Genomic DNA, 16,205 nt, shown 5'->3' with positions numbered 1-16,205 from the left:
AATAGAAGATACCAATTATGCTTTCTCTGGTTAGATTTTGTATGTAGAATTGAAGTTTTTTTATGATAACGACTACAAAAAACATCTACACTACTTTTTACTGGCTGACAAAGCCTTAAAACCCCCATTGGAGTACTTTCTTGTCTAAAGACATTACCAAATACTATTTTGAAAAGACATCCTTCACTATCTTTTTGGATGTTCGAAGTATTAAAACTCTTTTGGATTTAGACTTGGCTTTTTACTCTCATCGACTTAATGAGGTAGAAGGCACATACTTAATGTGCCTACTGCCTTAAGATTATGGTACCCAGGTAAGGGTGGCCGTGCGCATGCGCACAAACACACACACAATCTCTTTACTTGCCTATAATTGTTACATGTAGCTACAATGTGCAAGCAATCTGCTTGTTGCATTTGCCCGTCATTGCACTTTTTCCAAGTAGCTACTTCCGCCTGCTATCCTGTAGTGATCTTGTAGTTGGCTTTTAATATTATGCACTTGCCCTGATCTTAGCTAGATTATCTCATAATTTATTAGATTTTAGTCACTAGTTGCTTCAAACAATGAAACCTCATAACAAGTGGATGCTTTTGCCAATTTTTGCCTTGTCTTATTGAACGGCTTCTTGTTAATACTACCTTACTTTTTAGATACCTTGCCTTGGAAATTTTCCTACTTATTAGTGGGAATTAACCCCCTTGGACTACCTACCACAATTAGTTTTGGTTACTACTTTCCATGCAATAAGTGCCCTTCTCAAGTTTTTTCTATTGATAACCTTACTCTCTCTCTCTCTCTCTCTCTCTCTCTCTCTCTCTCTCTCTCTCTCTCTCTCTCTCTCTCTCTCTCTCTCTCTCTCTCCCCCCCCCCCACCAAGAACAATGTCTAGCTCATTTTTTGTTGTTCCTCTAATTTTGATGCTTGCTATTCAATACCTCTACCATCTCTGTACCCTTTTCTAGTGCATACTAAGATTTTATGCCGATGGTAACCACTGTCGTTAATGCTGGAATGTAGTTATTGACTGTCATAATAATTTATGACAGTTAGCTTCTTTGCTGCTTCTAGGGATTTCAAGCCGTATTAATTATACTGGCTATATGGATTGTTGGAATTATTATGTTTATAAGTCTCTGTTATTTGCTTGATAAGCCTGCTAAGAATCTGCACTATCGAGACTTTGTAACAATTTTTTCTCTTTGACTAGCTCCTGACCACTCTGAAGCTTTATGATTGCTGGCCTTTTTGGTCCTAATCTGATGTTTCTAAAATATATGACTTTTGTAACTGGGAGGTCGATCTCTGATGGTATTGACAAGCACCACTTTGTGGTTCACTACGAGTAATGGTAACATCTAATGGTGTGTTATACTTGGGGTTTTGTGTTTATACTCTTGGCCTAGAACTTTCAAATTCTATTGAGGATTTTTTATCTTTCTATTGAATGACTGGCTGGTTGATGAATTGAAGGTTTTTTAGTTTATAGTAATAGTACATAACTCAGGATTGCCTACTTTTAGTGGAGTTTTGATAAGGATGTTGGTCTCTTGGTTCTTGTCATGGAGCACTAGTACTAAATTAAGGTATTTTTACTTTCTTGATGCTGGAATATTTTTGGGTATATTTCTTGGTTGGGAATGTTGACTAATTATAGGCTGCTTTGCAGGCTGAAAATATGTGTTCATTTATTGGTGTTGATTCACTTGGGTGCTTCTAGAAATATCTTAGCACTTTGTGGCTATAGGGGCTTTGAAAGTGATGATTCTTAAAAACTTGTGGCTATAAGGGCTTCTTGACCTAGACTAGGATTCATTTACATAAATGAGGCTAACTTACATGCCTGGTACCTCAAAGATAGACTCTCCTTTGGATTTTTTGTGTCAACTGTTTGTGGAAAAGCACATGGATTTGTTGGTTTCTTATACATACAAACTTTGATTTTGTGATTTCAATCCTAAGCTTACTACTGGGAAAGTTGCTAGGGTCCTAATCTCAAAATTAAATTGCTTCGATTAAATTTAGCCTAGATTTTGGCTTTCATCTAATTGATGGTTTGGACATACCTTTTTAGTTGGTCTTGGTTATATGATTCTTTTTGCTCAGGAATTTGAGCTTTGATGTCTTTGCTTCATTCTAACCCTTTGTTTCTAGGAATCTGGATTAGTTTTGTTCCTTTGATTTACATATGGTAATTATGGGAGGAGCTTTTGCTTCATATGGCCGCAATTTTGGACTGTTTTGCTTATGAATATTTGACTTTGACAGTTCCTTTTCTTCTAGCTATGATTTATGAAACAATAGAGAAGAATGGCTTGTATAATTATTATGATCTACCTTGTAATACTTTTACCACATTGACTAGTCATGATATAAAGCATGATCCTTTTGCTAACTATGAGCGCCAAGGAGTTCAAAGTGGATTTTTTTGGGAGAGGATATGGGTCTAGTTGTTAAGGAACTCTACTGCATCTACATGATTCAATTCTCAAAAAGTTAGTGAAATCTTGTCTCTATAATCATAAAACCTTGGAAAATTGTGCAAGATGAGCTTGATTGCTAAACATGGCTTCTCAAATCACTTTGAAAACCTATTTGAGGATAGTGTGAACTTGTGGAAAAGGTAAAAAGTTACTTTAAAATAAGGTTGTCAAAATGATGTGGATACTTCTCTGAGAAATTAGTTGTTAGCTTGAAAATTTGAAAAAAATGGAAAGTACTTGGGATATTGCTCTTTCTTTTTCAAAAAATGGCTAGTCTAATATTTAATCAAGGGATTTTTCACAATATAATTGCTTTGTGAAATAGAATTGGTTTAAATACAAGTATTGCCACTTGCATCGAAAGGGTTTATGGTCTTATGATGCATTATATTTACATACTCTATACTAAATACTATAAAAAACAAACTTGTAAGGATAGAAGTTTAGGTTGAAAAGTCTTAAGTAGGACAAGGATAACAACTAATAGGTTCGTTGGCACTTGTAATACGTATTCAAGGCTAGCAAATTTGTTGTCTTATTTATACGGATGCATGTGAGAATGCTATCTTTACTTAAAATGGTTTAGCTTAGTTGCTCTCTGACTTTGAGGATGATGCTTGATTTCAACCTGATAATACAAATCTAGTACTTATGTATAGGATCATTGGAATGATACCTCATTCCCACCATATTGTAAAGAATGAATTTGATGTTGAGTCATTTTTTTACAAACCATTGTCTAGTTATGTAGAGCCAATTATCTTTTGAGCTTTATGTTCTTTGTCTATAAGTATTAAGTTTAATACAACAACACACACATCCTAAACACAAGGCCTTCCTAGAAAATTGGGCTGGTCGGGATGCTGGCTTTGGACTAATGAAGTGTTTGTGGTCTTCGATGGGCCCATTGTCTATAAATCTGTTTTGGTTGTCAAGTGTTGGGTGGTCTAGACATTGGCCTCAGGCAGGGGTTCCTATTCACTGGCTTTATAGTTCTTTGACTTGGCTAGTTGCATGTAATAGGAGCTACCAATTAGACATTCTCTGGTTAGATTTTGTATCTAATATTGAAATCAATAATAAAGACTATAAGAAACATCTACACTATTTTCTACTGGGTGAAAAAGCCTTATAACTCCTACTAGAGTATTTTCATCTCTGGAGACATTATCCAATACCGTTTTGATGAGACATCCTTCACTTTGTTCTTGGATATTTGAAGTATTACAACTGTTTTGGAGTCAAACTTGGTTGTTTACTCTGATTGACTTGATGAGGAAGTAGGCTCGTACTCAATGAGCCTATTGCCTTAACATTGAGTATGGTGCCTGGGTAAGTGTGTGCGCGCGCGTACACACACATACACACACATAGGTGATCACTTTACTTGGTTATGTTTACTACATCCGTCTACAATTTGCTTGTTGTCTTTGCCAGTAATTGCATTTTTTCCAAGTAGCTATACTTTAACCTGCTATTCTATAGCGATTGTAGTTGGGTTTTAATATTCTACACATGCCCTCATCTTACCTAAATTATCTCATATTTATTAGATATTACTCACTAGTTGTTTCAAACAATGGAACCTCATAACTAATGGATGCTGCTAATTTTTGTCTTGTCTTATTGGATGGCTTCTTGTTAATACTACTCTTGGTGGGACTATTTCATTACTTTTTGGATACCCTACCTTGGAAATTTTCCTACTTGCACTATCTACCACAGTTAGTATTTGGGTATTTTTTGCATTATAACAAGCGCCCTTCTCAAGGTTTTTTATTAATACCCTCTCTCTCTCTCTCTCTCTCTCTCTCTCTCTCTCTCTCTCTCTCTCTCTCTCTCTCTCTCTCTCTCTCTCTCTCTCTCTCTCTCTCTCTCTCTCTCTCTCTCTCTCTCTCTCTCTCTCTCTCTCTCTCTCTCTGTGCACCAAAATGATGTCTAGCTCATCTTTTATTGTTCCTCTGATTTTGATGCTTGCTTATTAATAACTCCTACAATCTTCATACCCTTGGTGCGTACGAAATTTTTTTGCCCCGTCTTGTGGATTCCATAGTTAACTCATAGGGTCTCACACTATTATTGATGCTACTTGGAGTGAGTGTGATGAATGACGTTGTGCATCCTTACTGTGGCAAAATGTTCTCAGCTTTTAACATGGAATTAATGAAAACACTTAAGTTTCATAGGTTCTTTGTTCTCACCCTATCTGTTTGGTTTCAATAAATTTTTGGGCATTTTGTTTGGTTTTTATTGCCTCTGCAGTTACCGTGGCCCACTTGCAACCATGATAAAAATGGGCTTCCAAAATTATTAGTAGGCTTTAAAGTTTGTTGGCTACTACTCCCTGGGTTTGTCTAAATATTTTTTAGCACAGAACTGGTTTTTTGTGAGTAATAGTGATTTTGATATACTACATACCCTAAAGCTATGAAAATATGAAGGTAACCATTATCATTAATGGCGGCATGTTGTTATTGACTGTCATAATAATTTTTTTAGCTTCTTTGCTGCTTATAGGGCTTTCAAGCCATGATAATTATATTGGTTATATGGATTGTTGGCCTTACTGTGTTGATAAGTCTTGCTACCATATGCATGTGGTAGTGATGTGTGTGAACACACTTAGGACTGCCGAGGCATTTTTCCCTCATTAGGAGGTTTTCCCCCCGTGCATTATTGTATATACGCCCATCATTCTGCGGCTATCTATCTTTCCATTGCACACTAAGTAGTACACTCTTTGTTGTGTGCCTTGAGCTTCCTTCGTCTCTCCAAGCTGTGTGTGTTTTCTTGCAACCCTAATTCCAACAATTGGTATCAGAGCAGGTTGTGTCCTCTGGGGCTTAGTTGCCAGCAGCCCCAACACACGCTTGTTCACTTTCTCCGATTTCAGTGAGCTTTGGCGAGCGTTCGCAGGTGGACAAAAATTTTGGGTAAGCTCAAAGACCTTAGTCTGCTCAGATTTCTTATTCGAGCTCATTTGGGCCTCCATTTCCACTACAAGCAATACTGCACAAGCTATTTCGTCATTTTGTGCAAAATTTTTGTCAGTGCCGTTTTCTCCATAACATGTCCCTTACAATCTTCTACGGTTTGTGCTATATAGCACGTGTTGTTCCCGCTTTGTTTCTCCTTTTTTTGGTCAATTTTCACATCAAGTACAACATTTACCATGGCTGACAACAACGAGTCACGTCTTCGAGCGAGCTCAATGGAGCAAGCTTTGGAGCAAGGTTTTTTTTTTTTTTGCCGCCCTCCTTGGATTTGCTTCCTCCTCCTTCCTCCTCTTGCCGCCCATGTGCCTCCTCCCCTCCACTTGCTTCTCCTCCTTAGCCTCCTCCTCCAACATCCTCCCTCCCTTCCACTTTCTTCCTCCATCTCCTCCTCTAGATGCCATCCTCCTCCTCCTTCCTGATCCCTCTCCTCTACCTCATTCCTCCCTCTCTGTGCTCTCTCTCTCTCTTCTCTTGTCCTCCCATGTCTCTGTTTCCCTCTCCCCCACTACCCTCCCCCTCCCCCTCTCCCCCCTCTCTCTATCTCTCTCCCCCTCCCTCTCCCTCTCCTCTACCTCATTCCTCCCTCCCTCCCTCCCTCTCTCTCTCTCTCTCTCTCTCTCTCTCTCTCTCTCTCTCCCCCCTCCTCCTCCTCTTGTCCTCCCATGTAACCAAGGCCCTTAGCACGTTGCTACGATGATCGTTTGGTAGTTCGGCGCATGCAAGATCATATATTCGATCATCTGTCAACCACTTTAGTCTCCTGCTCTAGTCTATGTCCATAAGCAATCTAGAAACAAATGTTAAAAATTTTAGAGCAGCACGTGAATGTTGTTAGGAAATAAGACGTAGCTAAATGGATATTTGAGTAGATTACTTAATGGAGAGAGATAGATTTCACACACAAGAGATTATAGAGTAGAGAGAGAGAGAGAGAGAGAGAGAGAGAGAGAGAGAGTACACAAGATATACGTGGTTCACCCAATGTGGACTACATCCACAAGAAAGCAGCCACTCAGTGGCTTTAGTACTTCAAAACAAGAAGTAGTTTACAAAGGGATTATACCCTTAATAGAGCTCCCGCCTTGCTTCACTCTCACCACCTCACACTCAACTTGTTGCATCAACTTCACACTATAAAATGTGTGTAGAAATGGCCTCCTTTTATAGGCCAAAAGGGATGCCCTCTCTCATGAGAGGCAACCATGTGTAGCCGCCCTTGTTTAGATAAGTCCAAATCGGACCCTCCAATCCGCCCATGTGTGGCCGCCCTTGAGAAGACAAGTCCGCTTTTGAATTCGGCCACCGGTCATTGACTACCGGCCATCGGCCAACCAGCCAACCAACCGATTGTTTTTCAATTACTTTCCAGCCGCCGTCCAACCATAATATTCCGGCAAAAAGGAATATTCTGGGGCCGTGAAAATTTTGGTTTTCGGCGAGTGATTCTTATTTCCGGCGAGTGACTTTCCTTCACGCACGATGGCTTCTCCTCATAATGGGGGCCTTACAAATGTGCGTTTTTAACACAGAAAATTACAAGGGGTGAATCAGGCTCCATACTTAACAATCTCCCACTTGGAGACTGATCTCCAAACCAAACCTGTGACTACTTTCCATCCTGGCTTCTTATCCTTGAATGCCAATTGAAGACGAGCAAAATCTCAACTTCTCCTTGTTGACCACCTTTGTAAACATGTCTGCGGGATTTTCACTTGTATGCACCTTTCCTAGCTTTAGCTGTCCCTCTTCCAAAAGAGTGCGTATGAAGTGATATCTCACCTCAATGTGCTTTGTCCTTGAATGAAAGGTTGAGTCCTTTGCAAGATGGATAGTGCTTTGGCTATCACTGTACAAGACACAATTGTCTTGTTTAAATCCAAGCTCTTCTAAGAATCTGTGAAGCCACAAAAAAAATTTGCTTGCCTTCGTCATTGCTTCATACTCTGCTTCCATGGTAGAAAGTGAGACCACTTTGTGGAGCTTTGAAGCCCAGCTTATTGTTGTGCCTCGAGCCGTGAAGACATAGCCAGTAGTGCTCCTTCGAGTATTTTTGTCACCTGCCATATCTGCATCAGCATACCCTTCTAGAAAAATATCAGTTCCTCCAAAATACAAAGCATTTATTGTTGTCCCTTTTTAATACCTAAGTATCCACTTCACAACTTGCCAGTGCTCTTTACCTACGTTATCCATGAACCTACTCACAACTCCCACTGCATTTGCAATATCTGGCCTTGTCCAGACCATAGCATACATAAGAGAACCTACTGTTGCAGCATATGGAACTTTAGACATATAGGTTATCTCCTCTTGTGTCCTTGGACACATATCCTTGGTTTGTTTAAAGTGACTGGCCAAAGGTGTAGAAACTGGTTTTGCATTTTGCATTGCAAACCTTTGTAGTACCTTCTTGATGTAATCCTCTTGAGATAGCTTTATTGTCTTCTTCGTCCTGTCCCTTGATATTTTCATACCAACCTCTTTGCAGCACCTAAATCTTTCATTGAAAAAGATTTAGACAGCTCCTCTTTTAGGTCTTTGATGTCCTGCATGTTAGAACTTGCAATCAACATGTCATCAACATACAACATTAGGATGATGAACTTCCCATCTCCCAATTTCTTCGTGTAGATGCAGTGATCCGAGTTGCATCTTGTGAATCCATGATCCAACATCCATCGATCAAACATCAAGTACCATTGTCTTGATGCTTGCTTTAAACCATACAAGCTCTTCTTTAATCTATAAACCATTTTCTCCTTACCTTTTACTTCATACCCCTTTGGTTGAAGCATGTAGATTTCCTCCTCTAAGTCACCGTGAGGAAATGCCATATTTACATCCATTTTCTCGAGATTTAAATCATGAGCAGCCACAAGGCTTAAGACAAGCCTAATTGAGTTCATTTTTACAACAGGAGAAAATATTTCATTGAAGTCAATACCTTTCTTTTGAGAAAACCCTTTTACCACAAGCCTAGACTTGTACCTTTTCTTCCCACCTCATTCTTCCTTCAGCTTGTACACCCATTTGTTTTGAAGTGCCCGCTTACCTTTAGGCAACTCAACCAACTCCCATGTTTGGTTGCGATGTAGTGAGTCCATCTCCACTTGCGTGCTCTTCGTCCATTCTTCTTTGGATTCATGTTGCATAGCTTCTTCATATGATTCCGGCTCTCCAGAATCTGAGATTAAGAGATGGTTGAAGGAAGGAACAAACCTTTCTGGAGGTCTACTTGCTCTTGTAGATCTTCGGGGAATAGGTTGAGGCTCCTCATTTGGTTGATGTTGTTGCACATTGTCACCGTTTGCAGTCTTTGAGTCTTCACCGTCCTCAAGCTCCATGTACTCATCACCTGTTTCTTTTTTTTGTTTTCTTTCCAAGTAATCTTTGTACATATTTTGTTCGTTAATAATTACATCTCTACTCCTTAAGATTTTACTATCTTGAGGATTCCGTAGGCGATACCCAAAGTCACCTTCTCCATAGCCAATGAAGAAACACTTTTTGAACTTTGCATCTAGCTTTGATCTTAGGCTTCTATCTATGTGCATGAAATCCTCACACCCAAACACTTTGAAAAATGCATAGTTCACCGGTTTACCTGTCCATGCCTCTTCTGGAACTCCCCCATCCAATGTCGTTGAGGGGGACCGATTGATTAAGTACACAGACGTACTTACAGCTTCCACCCAAAGCTCAAGCGGTAGGCCTGCATGTAGCCGCATGCTTCGTGCTCACTCCATGATTGTCATGTTCATCCTTTCAGATATCCCATTTTGTTGAGATGTCCTTGGGGTTGCTTTGATCTTAGGCTTCTATCTATGTGCATGAAAGCTTCACACCCAAACACTTTGAAAAATGCATAGTTCACCGGTTTACCTGTCCATGTCTCTTCTGGAACTCCCCCATCCAATGTCGTTGAGGGTGACCGATTGATTAAGTACACAGACGTACTTACAGCTTCCACCCAAAGCTCAAGCGGTAGGCCTGCATGTAGCCGCATGCTTCGTGCTCGCTCCATGATTGTCATGTTCATCCTTTCAGGTATCCCATTTTGTTGAGATGTCCTTGGGGTTGTCCTTTGCCTCCAAATGCCATTGCTAGCACAAAAGCTTTCAAAAGCTTGGCTGCAATATTCGCCTCCATTGTCGGATCTGAGGCATTTAACCTTGGTACCTGTTTCATTCTCCACAAAGGCTTTCCACCTTTGAAATATGGAAAACACATCAGATTTATTCTTCATGACATAAACCCAGGTTTTTCTAGTCGCATCGTCTATGAATGTTACATAGTACAATGAGCCACCAAGTAATGGTGTACTTGCAGGACCCCAAACATCAGAATGAACCAACTCAAGTTTTTTATTTTTTCTTTCATTTCTTGATTTTGAAATTTTACCCTCTTTTGTTTACCATAAACACAATCTTCACAGAACTCTAAGTCCACTTCTTTCAAACCTAGTAGAAGTTTCTTTGTTTGAAGGATTTGCATTCCCTTGGCACTCATATGCCCAAGCCGGTAGTGCCATACCGCACTGTCAACTTCTGTAGTTGTTGGACAAGCTGAAGGTTGCATGCTAATAGTACACAAGTAAAGTGTACCGACCTTTTCTCCCTTGGCAACCACCAAAGATCCCTTTGAGATCTTCCACCGTTTGTTTCCGAATGCAATGTTGTGACCTTCATCATCCAATTGTCCTGTAGAGATCAAATTTTTGCGAAGAGAAGGAACATGCCTAACATCTTTAAGCTTCCATTCATTTCCATTAGCGGTTTTGACAGAAACTGTACCTTTGCCGACAATCTCACAAGCTTCATCATCTCCCAAGTATACATACCCAAAATTACCTTTGGTGTAATCTTGGAAATGTTGCTTGTGTGGTGTCGCATGGAATGAAGTCCCGGAATCTACTAGCCAAGAATTAGACACATTGTCTAATGAGAGAATTAGAGCATCTTTCTCTACTTTACTTGCCACATTGGCCTTTAATGTTGGCTTGTTGTCGTGAGACTCTGTCTCCTTCTTCTTCTTGGACCAGCAATCCTTCTTGACGTGGCCCTTCTTGCCACAGTTCCAACATTCAAGAACTGACTTTGAGCGTGACTTGCTCCATCTTGAGCGATCACAACCCTTTTGGTTTTTGAACCTCTCCTTAGGCCTTCCTCTTGTTTCCGCTGATAGTGCAGCACTTGATAATTCTCTTGTGCTTCTCCTTCACATTTCCTCGCTTAGGAGAACACCCACCCACAACATCATCAAACTTAAGAGTATTTATGCAAGAGATAGAATTACTTACAGCCATCACAAGGCTGTCCCAACCATCTGGTAGTGATGATAGTATAAGGAGATCTCGCACTTCGTCATCGAAATTGATTTTAATCGATTGAAGTTGACTTATGTTTGTGTTAAAGTCATTTAGGTGTTCTGCAATTGAACCATTCTCTGCCATCTTTATATTGAACAAGCGCTTCATAAGAAATACCTTATTGGATGCCTATGGTTTCTCGTAGAAGTCGTCAAGTGACTTCATCAAGTCCTCGGTGGTCTTCATCTCCGAAACATTGAAGGCCACCGTTGACACCAAGCTTAACCGGATTGTTCCCAGTGTCTTTCAATCAAGGACAATCCATGCTTCATTTACCATTGTTGCGGGCTTCTTCACACGACCGCCTAGTGGCAAATAGAGGTCCTTCTGGTAGAGATAGTCTTCAATCTGCATCTTCCAATGTTGGTAGTTTTTGCCGTTGAGCTTCTCAATCTTGAGCTTCCCTTCCTCCGCCATAACTCCCACTCAATTCAAGGAATCATTTCCTTGGGATACTTTAGCTACGAGAAAACCTTGCTCTAATACCAGTTGTTAGGAAATAAGACATAGCTAAATAGATATTTGAGTAGATTACTTAATGGAGAGAGATAGATTTCACACACAAGAGATTATAGAGTAGAGAGAGAGAGAAAGAGTACACACAATATACGTGGTTCAACCAATGTGGGCTACGTCCATGGGAAAGCATCCACTCAATGGCTTTAGTACTTCAAAACAAGAAGTAGTTTACAAAGGGATTATACTCTTAATAGAGCCCCCGCCTTGCTTCACTCTCACCACCTCACACTCACCTTGTTGCATCAACTTCACACTATAAAATGTGTGTAGAAATGGCCTCCTTTTATAGGCCAAAAGGGCTGCCCTCTCTCATGAGAGGCAACCATGTGTAGCCGCTCTTGTGTAGATAAGTCCAAATCGGACCCTCTAATCCGCCCATGTGTGGCCGCCCTTGAGAAGACAAGTCCACTTTTAAATTCGACCACTGGCCACTGGCCATTGACTTCTGACCACCGGCCAACCAACCAACCTATCTGTCGTTTTCCGACCACTTTCCAACCGTCGTCCGACCATAATATTTTCACGAAAAGGAATATTCTGGGGCCGTGAAAATTTTGGTTTCCGGCGAGCGATTTTTATTTCCGACGAGTGATTTTCCTTCACGCACGATGGCTTCTCCTCATAATGAGGGGCCTTACAAATGTGCGTTTTTAACACAAAAAATTACAAGGGGTAAATCAGGCTCCATACTTAACAAATGTAAACATAACTCCCTTTGAAAGAAATCCCTCTTAGTCTTACCTCCATCACTCTTCTCCTAAGTTAGGATCCGCAATTGCAGATGCCCGTTGCGTATTTTTCGGCCTTTCTTGTCAGCCTTATAGAATGCATTGCGGTAATGGGTAGTGAACTCCTCCGTTGAGAGCTCATTTTGCTTGTTACTCACAGATTGCAAAGCCTTTGTGTACTTTGCCTGAATCATGACATTAGTCCATTCTTTGTTTGATCCAGTACATTCTAATGCTAAGAATAACCAAAAGGACAATGAAACTTAACGGATATAGTAGTTGGGATAGCACGATAAGAGAAACCTTGTACCAGCATCTCCGCAACCCCCCACGCTTATTCATTTTAGCATCTAGTTCTCGTTGCAACCAGCATGGAACATCATCCTCCAAATCCTTAAGCAACGTATCCATGTTGGTTGTGCCCGTTGTTCTTACCATACATAGCATATCTATGAAGGAATGTTTTTACGTAGCCTTTGTCATTAATCATGTGCCAACAAAACTTACACCATTAAAAGACTAGGAAGCGATAATCATGCTATAACTAAACTTATCAATTTGACTAGGAAGCAATAATCATGCTATAGCTAAGCTTATCGATTTGACTAGAATGCATTAATTATGTTATAGCTAAGCTTATTGATTCAAGCATGCCACCACAGTGAGAACTTCTCCCTCGTTCTCTTTAGTGACCTCAACCATGCAAGTTTCCACACAGCAATGATACTTAGGCTCCTCTTTGTGAGCTGTTTAGCAAAATCGCCTTGCATAGTTTCACAAAATTCTTCTCTTCTTGATATAGACTCAAAAACAAATGTGTAAGAAGACAAGTACCTGTATCGATTTGCGCATTCCATGCCCGAAGACGGTGATTCCCATCCCATGTGTACAACATTTTTCCTTTCACGTCCCCCCACCCGGATTTATGCAATTGTTTCTCAAAACCCTCATTTAGTTGCATCCAGATTGAATCCCAGGTTTTTTGAATAGCATGACTAACTTCTACTGGATCTAGATATGGAGTCCTTATTGAAAGCATGAATCTGGCGCGATGTGGAACATATCCATTTCTAGAGAACTCCAACGCTAGATTGTTCACCCGATCTTGCACTGGCTGTACCGCTGGATGTGGTAACAAGTGGCACAATGGCACTGGTGGCAGTGGTACCTTGCAAGTATCCTATATAACCATGCTAGAAAATTTTATAATCTTGTAGCTTTCTTCACAAATGTTAGATGAGCCTACCATATCTGAAATTACAACCTCAAGGCGATGCAAAGTGTCGTCGAGCAAATCCCATTTTAGCATAGATTTCTCAGTAATAGTAAAAAGACCGCGATCTTCATCCCCTGCATCATCTCTTTCGTCATCTTCTTCACTTGAGTTGTTCGCAATAGGGACCTGGTCCTTTGATGGTGTTGTACCTTGGATTGTGTAGAGCCCTCTGCGCATTGGCTTTCACTGGCTTCTCCACTTCTTTCGCTTTGGTGACTTCTTTCTTTGTGCCAGCCGCATCCTTTTTCAAAGCAATTCTACCCTTTTTCTTTAAGGGATCCCAGCTAGGGTAGTCTTCTTTCTATGCTCGTATGACTTGCTTGCTTTCAACAACTTCACTTGCTTGATCTGCACTTCTTTTCTTGACACCCGTCGACTACTTCGTCATAGGCAAATAATTATTAGCCTACATTACTGGCAAACAACGATTAATTTCATGAGTATTTAGGGCACTAAACTCTAGTGGCTTACCTCTGCACCAAGAGTCTTTGGAGGAGGCTTTGAAACGTTTGGTTTGGGTGGAGCACCCGATGCTATGCTAGTGGCTTGTGGAGCAACAGGTACTGAACCTTTGGCTCCAGACGATACAGTTCGTTGTCCTTTTGCCTGGACACAAAATGTTGGATGTTGCTTGCAAAAGAGAGCATGTAGGACAGAATAAAATTTAGAGGTCTCATTACCAATTTTCTTATCGGGCATGCCACAACTGTGTCCACTACTAAACCTAAGGTGCACACATCATCATCAATGGGTGGAACATGTGGCAACATTAGACCGGGAGCTGAAGCCGATTGGACGGCTACTCCCAATGTGCCTCTAGGCAACTCTCTTCCATGTAGCTTTTCATAGGGTAGAGACTGGATCATGATTCCTTTCCCAACTTCTTTGCCCTTGCTTAAGAGCACCACGTGCTCATTCTTGCTAAAAGACAAATTTTTCATAGCCATCTGTTTTCCTCAAGGAAATTGAAATGAAATCTTAATATCTCAATACTATTACACACGACTTATCTTAGGTTGTGATGTTCTTCTTGAGACTCACATAAGTTTCATGAACACAGACGAAATCTTGCGAAAAGATAGATAGATAGATAGATAGAGAGAGAGAGAGAGAGAGAGAGAGCGCAAGAGATCATGGATAGCTACATTCTAATCATAAAATGTCATCAATGCACATATGTTATGAAGCAATGGAGATATATGAAATAAATTTGACAAAGAGAGAAAGAGAGACGTTAACTGTACAAACACAACTATACTAGCATGCATGTGAATAATAAATGCCATAAAAATAGAATGCTTTGGCATTTGTTCAAAGGGCTGACCTGTACAGTCGAATGCGGTTGAATGTACTCTAGATGAGATATTCTCCAATCCTGCAACACCTTCAACACATTAACATGGGATCGACATAAAGAAAGAGAGAGAGAGAGAGAGAGAGAGAGAGAGAGAGAGAGAGAGTCATAAGAGAACAATAGAGAGTTATCCAATATATATATATATATATATATATATATATAGAGAGAGAGAGAGAGAGAGAGAGAGAGGACAGGGAGGGAGAGAGGGAGGGAGATAGAGGACGAGGAGGGGAGGTGAGGGTCAGGAAGAGGAAGACAGAAGGGAGGAGAGAGAGGAGAGAGGAAAATTGGAGGGAGGGAGATAGGAGGAGGGAAAAGGAGAGAGACAGAGGCAATGAGGGATAGAGAGAGGATAGCTAAGAGGGGAGGAGAGGGTGAGAGGGAGGTGGGTAGAGAGGGAGGAGGAGGGTGGTAGAGAGGGAGGAGGAGGAAAGAAGGGAGGACCATACCTCTGTGCAGCAACAACAGCAAATGGTCCTCCCAATCTTTACTACTCTTTTTATACTGTAGAGAGGGGAGAGAGAGAGAGGAGAGAAGATATGAAAGATCTCAAGAAGAGATATACATAGAGAGAGAGAGAGAGGGAGTGGATATATAGCACACATATGTATACACAGCACACACACATATACAACACACGTACACACATACATATACCTCCCCCCTCTCCCTCTTCTCTCTCACCTCTCTCTTTCTCTAACGTCTATGGCTTGCTCTCTCTCTCTCTCTCTCTCTCTCTCTCTCTCTCTCTCTCTCTCTCTCTCTCTCTCTCTCTCTCTCTCTCTCTCTCTCTCTCTCTCTCTCTCTCTCTCTCTCTCTCTCTCTCTCTCTCTCTCTATGTGTATCTCATATGCACTGAATCCGTATAAAACTTGTGTTTCCCTTTTAATAACTCGAGACATCCTTTTACTAACCTTTTTGCAAGTTTGGCAACCACACCATCAGGATTAAAACAATGACGATGAGCCGATGGCGGAGCAGCGGACGGATAATCCGATGGCAGATATGGCATGAGTTGCTGGAGCTGATGGTGGAGCATGAGCCGATGGAGGAGCATGAGTTCATGGAGGAGGGATGAGCCAATGGCGATGATGGCGTGAGTTGTTGGAGCCGATGGGGGAGTGTGAGCCGATGGTGGAGATGTCGATGGGGGAGAGTGAGTTGAGGGAGGAGCGTGAGCCGATGGTGGAGGAGATGGCTAAGGAGGGTGAGTCGTGGGGAGGGAGCGAAGGGTTTACAGAAGAGGAGCAATAGCGATATTGCTTCCTTTTTTTATCTTTAAAAAAGTCAATAAAAGGAAGCAATAGCAATATCACTATTGCTCCTTTTTTTATTGATATCGCTATCTCTGTTGCTCAGGTCGCTGCTCTCTCTCTCTCTCTCTCTCTCTCTCTCTCTCTCTCTCTCTCTCTCTCTCTCTCTCTCTCTCTCTCTCTCTCTCTCTCTCTCTCTCTCTACAGAGCAGCTAGGAGTTGGC

At 41.0% G+C, this 16,205-nt stretch overlaps 1 pseudogene; it reads right to left on the bottom strand.

Moving 5' to 3' along the window:
- Positions 1-12,731: 12,731 nt before the first annotated feature.
- On the bottom strand, positions 12,732-15,670 carry LOC147437472 (uncharacterized; annotated as a pseudogene).
- Between the last annotated feature and the right edge of the window lie 535 nt (positions 15,671-16,205).

Source organism: Adiantum capillus-veneris, chromosome 17 (genome assembly GCF_014529385.1).
Source record: "Adiantum capillus-veneris isolate H3 chromosome 17, ASM1452938v2, whole genome shotgun sequence".
Classification (NCBI taxonomy): Eukaryota; Viridiplantae; Streptophyta; class Polypodiopsida; order Polypodiales; family Pteridaceae; genus Adiantum; species Adiantum capillus-veneris.
Note: the sequence above shows the minus strand (reverse complement) of the source record. Positions and strands in the feature narration are given on the sequence as shown.